Raw genomic sequence first — 7,549 nt, 5'->3', positions numbered from 1 at the left:
GACATACCCCATGAGCCAAAGGGACTGGTTTTCTGTAATCTCTTTGATAAAAAGCCTTTGGCATTTTATTCTCATGGGTTATGTGACTATAGGGGTGGTCAACTTGGTTATTTTTTCTTGAATATGATAAAGGAGTGTGCAGGAGAGATTCTCTTTAAATTTGAGATATAAGTATGATTTCTTTCTCACTAGATAGAAGATGGATGTACCTCATCATTTCATGTTGAGAAAGAAAGACTTTGATGTTTGTTAAGTTAAAGCAGTCCTGTTCTTGGGCCAAGAAAAAGGAAAAAGAACAAAGGAAAGGACTGGAAACATTTGCATCTCAAAAAAGGATGGCAAATCTTACTTTCTGTCTTCTAATAAAAATCTGTTCTTCAAAAAGATTAAAGTACTCCTTCACACTAAAGTGAAAGTGACTGAGCACAACTTAAAACATGATTTCTTCCAAAGGAAGTTGTTTTACATAGACCAAATCTTTAGGTGAAGGGGCAGAATCTCCTAATCCTTGATGTATCTATATTTTTGGTCTGTTTGCTTCTATTTAAAATACATAATGAATTTTGTTCCAGAAAAAAAATATAAGGCCACATATTATACAATCAGAAAATAAATGTTAAAATAAATAATTGAGAATATTAGGATGACTTTAAGTATTGGGAGTTTTGGTTTTCAGAGAAAAGGGGAAATAACTGTATTTTGCTGTTGTTAGCAAACTCTTATTTTACCTTGAAATCTTAGCAGAGCAGGGATGTTACATAATTTTATGGTGAAAAAATAGGTTTCTCTCTCAGCTTCTTTGGGCATTTAGTACAGTTTACCATTCCAGCTTTAGTTCTTTGGTAGCCTTCTCTTTGGCTATTTATTAACCTCACTTTAAAGCACAACTTAATTGGTGTAGGAAAGTACAAAGTTCAGTTACTGTTACTATTGTTCCTAATTATGATAATAAATAAGGCCACTGTATGACTTCAAATGCCTTCTAAAACATAATATTTGTATATAAAGCAGTTAGCCTGAGGGCACCAGCTCTGAACAGCAGCTTTCTATGAGGTAACTGTGCAGTAACAGGACAAAGCTGCCCATGTTAATGGAATGTTTGCATAATACCTGCACTCCAAACTGTCCATGTGCTTCTCCCCCATCCTCCACCTTCTCCTTTCTCTGTTATTATCCTTAGAAGGACACAATGTCAAAGGAGATGAAATATTGGCCCCAGGGGAATCCAGAAGGAAGAAAGCATCCAAGATGGCAATTCCTCAAAATCCAGAATTCAAACTGAACACAGAGGAAAGTCAGTTTTTCCCCATTTGGAGTAGTGGAAAAGTTACCCTAGAACACTGGAGTAAGTTTCTAGGTGCTATGTCTGCCAACCAGAAAGCGATTGTGTTCCTTATTTGCCTTCCCAGAACCTAGAATAGTACCTGGAACATCGTATGTGTTCAATAAACAGACAGTCAGTGTAATGGGAGCTCTAAGGTACTTTTTAGATACAGGTACTTTTTCTACCTATTGATTGAAAACAAGCTCCTGCTCCTTATTATACTGTGCCAATCAAGGGTGCTCAGCTCTGGAATTGAATTGCATTCAAAACATATCTTCATCACTTACTAGCTATATAATATGGGGAAATTGCTTAGTTCCTCTGTGGTTTAGTTTCCTCAACTGTAAAGGCGTTATAAGTAAATGACTTATTAAATGCTTAGCACTAGACACCCTCAGCCTGATAAATGTTGGCCGGAAGCCAAAGTATGTTAGCCCCAGCTTGGGAAAACCTTAAGTCTGACCTACTATAAAACCATAAAGGAAGGTTCTTTTTGGCTAGAAATAATAGGAACTTAAAGGAGTTAAATGCAGATTCACATCTACTTGTGGCTTTTCAATTCAGGTAATAATGAAAAGAGCATTGAAAACGACTGCTTTCCAGAGGAAAGTAGGCAGATATTCAAAGTATTTTTGAGTCAGGAATATTGGTGAATTAGTCTCTTCAAAGAGATTTTTGGAATTATCTGCAATAAAATGAATTATTTTCCTAATATAATAAAGATAAAAATAATTTTTAAAGTCTTAAATATGAGATTTGACTTCGAAGTTATTTTTGTTTAACAAACATGCCATTCACTCAACTATTTAGCAACTATATGCTAAGTGTGTTTAGTGCTAGTGCAGGAATACGAAAAAGGGATAGTGCTTGTTTCTAATGAGTTTAAAGAATAAATATTTAGCTCAATAGTACCCTCCAAAATAGTTATCCTGGGATCCTGCACATTAATTCCAATATTGCTGCTGTTTCTCGACCCTTTTAAATGACTCCTGGGCAGTGCCTTCAGAATCAATGCAGGAGCCACACAGGAACAGCAGTGGCTGCTTTACTTTTTGAAAAGACCAGTATTCAGTGGATATTAAAAACTCATATTCTCCTTTATTGGTTGGTAAATGTCACAGCTCAGAAACTCCAAAGTGTCCATTTGTCCCCATTGCTACAGTTTCCCCTATGGGGCCACCTAGAACATTTCAAATACCTCATAATCCAGCTGCTGTAGAGTTAATAGGTGGATCTGGGTTAAGGTCCTCCAGGTCCCTGCTCCAATTCCACCAGTTCTGACTGCTCTGTGTTCTGCCTTAGCTATTGTTGAGTATGTTGAATATTACCCCTAATATAAAGTGTCACAGTACAACCTCCAATCTACTGTTATGTCCACTTTTTTCTCCCTGGTGCCCCCAGGCCTTCATTTCCTAGGTTGCTTTTAATTATTGAGGAGACAAATCCAACTTTAAGGGGCAAAGTTTGGTAACCTTTAAAGATATTTGTTTAGAATAAAATGAAACAGCCTAAAGACAGCTCTGAAAGAGAGGTCCTAAAATTGTTCTGAGCAAAGGATATGTCACTGAAGCTAGTCTGAGGTCTCCCAAGGTTACTGTTCAGAGGGGATGACATTCATTTCGTATGTAAATGCTGGTGCTTTTATGAATACAACCAATGATATCAGGCCAATTACTTTATCTTGCATATTAGATGAATGTCTAATTTTAGAAGAGTTGTATTTTAAAGTCACAAAATCTTCACTTAGGAGCATTCTTTAAACCTAATACAGTTTTTTCCAGCTAATATGATATTGTTAACATGTAAGTATGATAGGCATATTTATCCCAGTAGCATTTTGGAATTCCTCATACCCAGATATAAAAATAAAATAACTGAATATTTTTTCCAGTGACATTATGATTCAGAATTATTCAACTTTATTTAAAATATGACACAATTATGGAGGAAAGAGTTTTTCTCATGGGGAATGTAAATTCAGAAGGGAGTTGTAATAGATTTTGCTTGTTTTTAATAGGAGGACTTGCATGAGAAGATTTATTCATTTTTGCTTTGTTACAAGACACAAAAATAAAAAATACAAATTAGCAAAACAAAACAAAAATAACTTTCTGAATTCAAAATTATTGATTTATGGGACACAGTTTTTGAAAAGAGTGAATATCTGGTATTTGTGCAAAAGACAGCATTGACTCTAGGTCCCATTGGCTAGAAAGCTGATAAATGGTGCTTAACCAAAATTTTTACTCATTCAGCTGCTAAATCAGTGGTATGAAAATCAGATCTTTTTCCATAATGATACTGAATTTTGTAGATAGCATTAATACCTCCAATAATATTGACTATTGAACTGAGATGTATTTGTTGAATGAATGAGTGCATAGTTGATCATAATTAAGAATTAAATATCTTTTTGAATACTTTCTTAGGATTTCATTTCTTTTAAAGATAATTTTTATTGATTTTTCCTGCAAAAATAATTACAAGTTCATAGAAAATTTCTACAACTGAGATAAGCAAAAAGATTACTCACAGTTCCAACCATCCTGTAAATAACTACCTTAGCATCTTTGTGTGTGTCTTGACATCTATTTTCTGTTTTTTTAGGTGTAGGTGTATATGCCACCGTGTTTGATTTATAAAAAAAATCACATTATGCACAACTTTTTCTTTTACATAATATATCGTGATTATCTTTCCACATATGCCCTTAAGTAGTCTTCTACAGCATTATGTTTAGCAACTGCATTATTTCACCAGTCTTCTGTTATTGGGCATTTAGGTTGCTTTTAATTTTTTCACTATTATGGTGTAGAGACTTTTAGCTATTCCAAGAATTGTTTTGCTATTTTGTAGAATTATTTCCTTGGACAACTTAGTTAAGTCTATTGCTCCCTTCTCAGAATAATGGGTAAGAACACATTATTTCATAAAAAATACAGGGTTACAAAGGACATAAATTATACTGAAAGGGTTACCAAAATATTTTTAAAATTTGTGTTATATGTGTTTATTTGCCAACATTCGATCTAGTAGCACATTTAATTTTAACTAGTGATGAGCATAAATGAATTTTGATATACCTGAAACAATTAAAATATAAAAGTAGCTGCTGTTCTATTTATTTCATTGTGATTTGCTTCTTACATTAATAATAGAAGAAAATGCTAAATTTCATTGAGAGGTTAATTAAAGATATGCAATATTTTTTTTGTCTAAACTCATGAATTACCTGATTTTATCCACAAACTCTCATAGCCACATACCTCAGATTAAGGACCTCTGTGAATGTATCAGATGAACTTGGAAGCATTTGATGATAATAATAAGGGAGAAGTACCTATGCTCCCCAAAAATCTACAACATAGACTTAAAAAATATGGTACTAAACTTGGTGAAAGTGATGGAGGTTGTGAAAGCATAATCAGTAACACAAATAGACCAGGCTGATGAGTAATGGTGGAAAAAACCTAGGAGGAGTTGTGGGAAGCTAATTATGAGTAGGGTTTCGAAGGAATGGAACAGCAGAGAAAAACCCTGCTATTTCAGACTTCTAATGAAAAGACATTGTGTTATTGAAAAGGGGAGAATGATCTTTTCTCTTAACTTAGTAAAACCCAAATGTCCCAGTCTCAACAACAAATGACTGTCATATATTATCTTATTTCCTCTTAATACCCAAGTGATATGAACTCTAGTTGCACAGACCAGCCTGATTGCAGGAAACTGGCCTGTTCCCTCATAGGTTCCATCAACTTTCCAGCACTAAGTGTGTGCTGTTTTGAGTGTACGCAGGATAGAGCAGCTGTTTCCTTTAGGCATCCTATGAAGCTACCGCACAGCTATCTCTGTTGTAAAGACTTTTGTGAGGTCATTACATTGATGTACAAAGATGATTTTACCATCTCTATGACTCTTGGGTAAGGAGGACAGAGGTCCTCTTTGTACACTTAGCTACTTCATCCAAAGTGAAAACGAGGTCCTCTCCTAATTCCACATAGTAGAAACTAGGCTACACGTTCCCACAAAACTTTATGGAACATGGGGTGTGGGCAGGGGTAATATTAGGAAGTAACACACAGAATAGCTGACATCCAGGACATCCTGTAGCCATGTCCCAGGGTTGCTAAAGGGACTGCTCACTCTCTAGCTTAGTCTGGGAGTGTTTAAATCCTCCCAGGAGGCCCACAGAAAGGAGTGTTATCCTTCTCCAGTGAAAGTCCCTCTGCCCCTGCCTCAAGAATCACTCTATTTTCAGTTCAGGCTTCTCCTAGGATCGACAGTGGGAATACCATATAGGGAAGACTGTAGCTGCACCTACAGAGGTTGGCCTGTGATCTTCAGGGCTACACATAATTTACTTCAGAATTTATTAGTCCAGCATCTATGTATTCTGGATTATTTAGTTCTAAATAACATCATGAGTATGAATTCCAAAATTCAGCCTGTTTCTTTTTTCCACTTCCTTTCCAGTATGTAGTAAAATTTATATCTGCATATCCTTTTTATAGTATAAATTCAAGTCTTCTCAAACAACTGATGTGACAAGGACAAATACGCCATCTCTTTTGTTCATTTTCTAATTCAATGATTTCTTTTTTCACTCTTGAGTTTTAAGAGTTCTTTATACATTCTAGATACTAGCCCTTTGTTAGATATGTGATTTGCAAGTATTTTCTCCCAGACTGTAGCTTGTCTTTTCAGCCTCTTTATGGTCTTTTGCAGAGCAAACATTTTCATTTCGATCAAGCCCAGTTTATCGAGATTTCCTTTTATGAATCTTGTCTCTGGTGTCAAGTCTAAGAACTCTTTTTTGAACTTTTATTTCAGTTTCAGGGTACACGTGCAGGTTTGTTCTATAGATAAATTGTGTGTTAAGGGGGTGGTGTACATATGATTTCATCACTTAGGAAATTAGCATAGTACCTGATAGGCTGTTTTTCGATCCTCACCTTTCTTCTACACTGCACAAGTAAGCCTCCGTGTCTCTCATTTTCTTCTTTGTGTCCATGTTTACTGAATGTTTAGCTCCCACTTATAAGTGAGAACATTTGGTGTTTGGTTTTCTGTTATGTGTTAGTTCATTTAGGAAAATGGATGCCTGCTCCATACATGTTGCTACAAAGGACATGATCTCATTCTTTTTTTGGCTGTGTAGTATTCTATGGTATATATGTACCACATTTTCTTTATCCAGTCTACCATTGATAGACATTTAGGTTGATTACATGTCTCTGCTATTGTGAATAGTACTTTGATGAACATATATGCACATACGTCTTTATAGTAGAAAGATTTATATTCCTTTGGGCATGTACCCAATAATGAGATTGCTGGGCCAAATGGCAGTTCTATTTTAAGTACTTTGAGAAATCACCAAACTACTTGAAATTAATGGCTGAACTAACTTACATTCCCACCAACAGTATATAAATGCTCTCTTTTCTCTGCAGTCTTGCCAGCATCTGCTATATATTTTTTAACATTTTAATAACCATTCTGAATGGTGTGAGATAGTATCCCATGTGGTTTTAAATTGCATTTCTCTAACGATTAGTGATGTTGAGAATTTTTTAAATGCTTTTTGGCTGTGTATATATTTTCTTTTGAAAAGTGTCTGTTTATGTTTTTGCCCACTTTTTAATGGTGTTGTTTTAGATCATTAATTTAAGTACCTTATAGATTATAGATCATAGACTTTGTCAGAAGCATAGTGTGCAAATATTTTTTCCTGTTGTATGGGTTGTCTATTTACTCTGCAGATAGTTTCTTTTGCTCTTCAGAAGCTCTTTAGTTTAATTAGGTCCCCCTTGTCAATTTTTGTTTTTCTTACAATTGATTTTGGCATCTTCATCATAATATCTCTGCCAAGGCCTATGTCTAGAATGGTATTTTCTAGGTTTTCTTCTAGGATATTTATAATTTTCAGTTTTATATTTGTCTTTAATCTTTCTTGGGTTGATTTTTGTGTATGGTATAAGAAAGGGGTCGAGTTTCAATCTTCTGTATATGGGCTAGCCAGTTATCCCAGCACAGTTTATTGAATAGAGAATCTTTTCCTCATTGTTAATTTCTGTCAGTTATGTCAATGATCAGATGGTTGTAGGTATATGGCTTTATTTCTGGACTCTCTATTCTGGTCTTTTGCTTTATGTGTCTAATTTTGTGCCAGTACCATGCTGCTTTAGTTACTGTAGTTTTGTGGTACAGTTTGAAGACAGATAA

The sequence above is a fragment of the Callithrix jacchus genome, chromosome 2 (genome assembly GCF_049354715.1).
Source record: "Callithrix jacchus isolate 240 chromosome 2, calJac240_pri, whole genome shotgun sequence".
NCBI lineage: Eukaryota > Metazoa > Chordata > Mammalia > Primates > Cebidae > Callithrix > Callithrix jacchus.
This window is presented reverse-complemented; position numbering follows the sequence as displayed.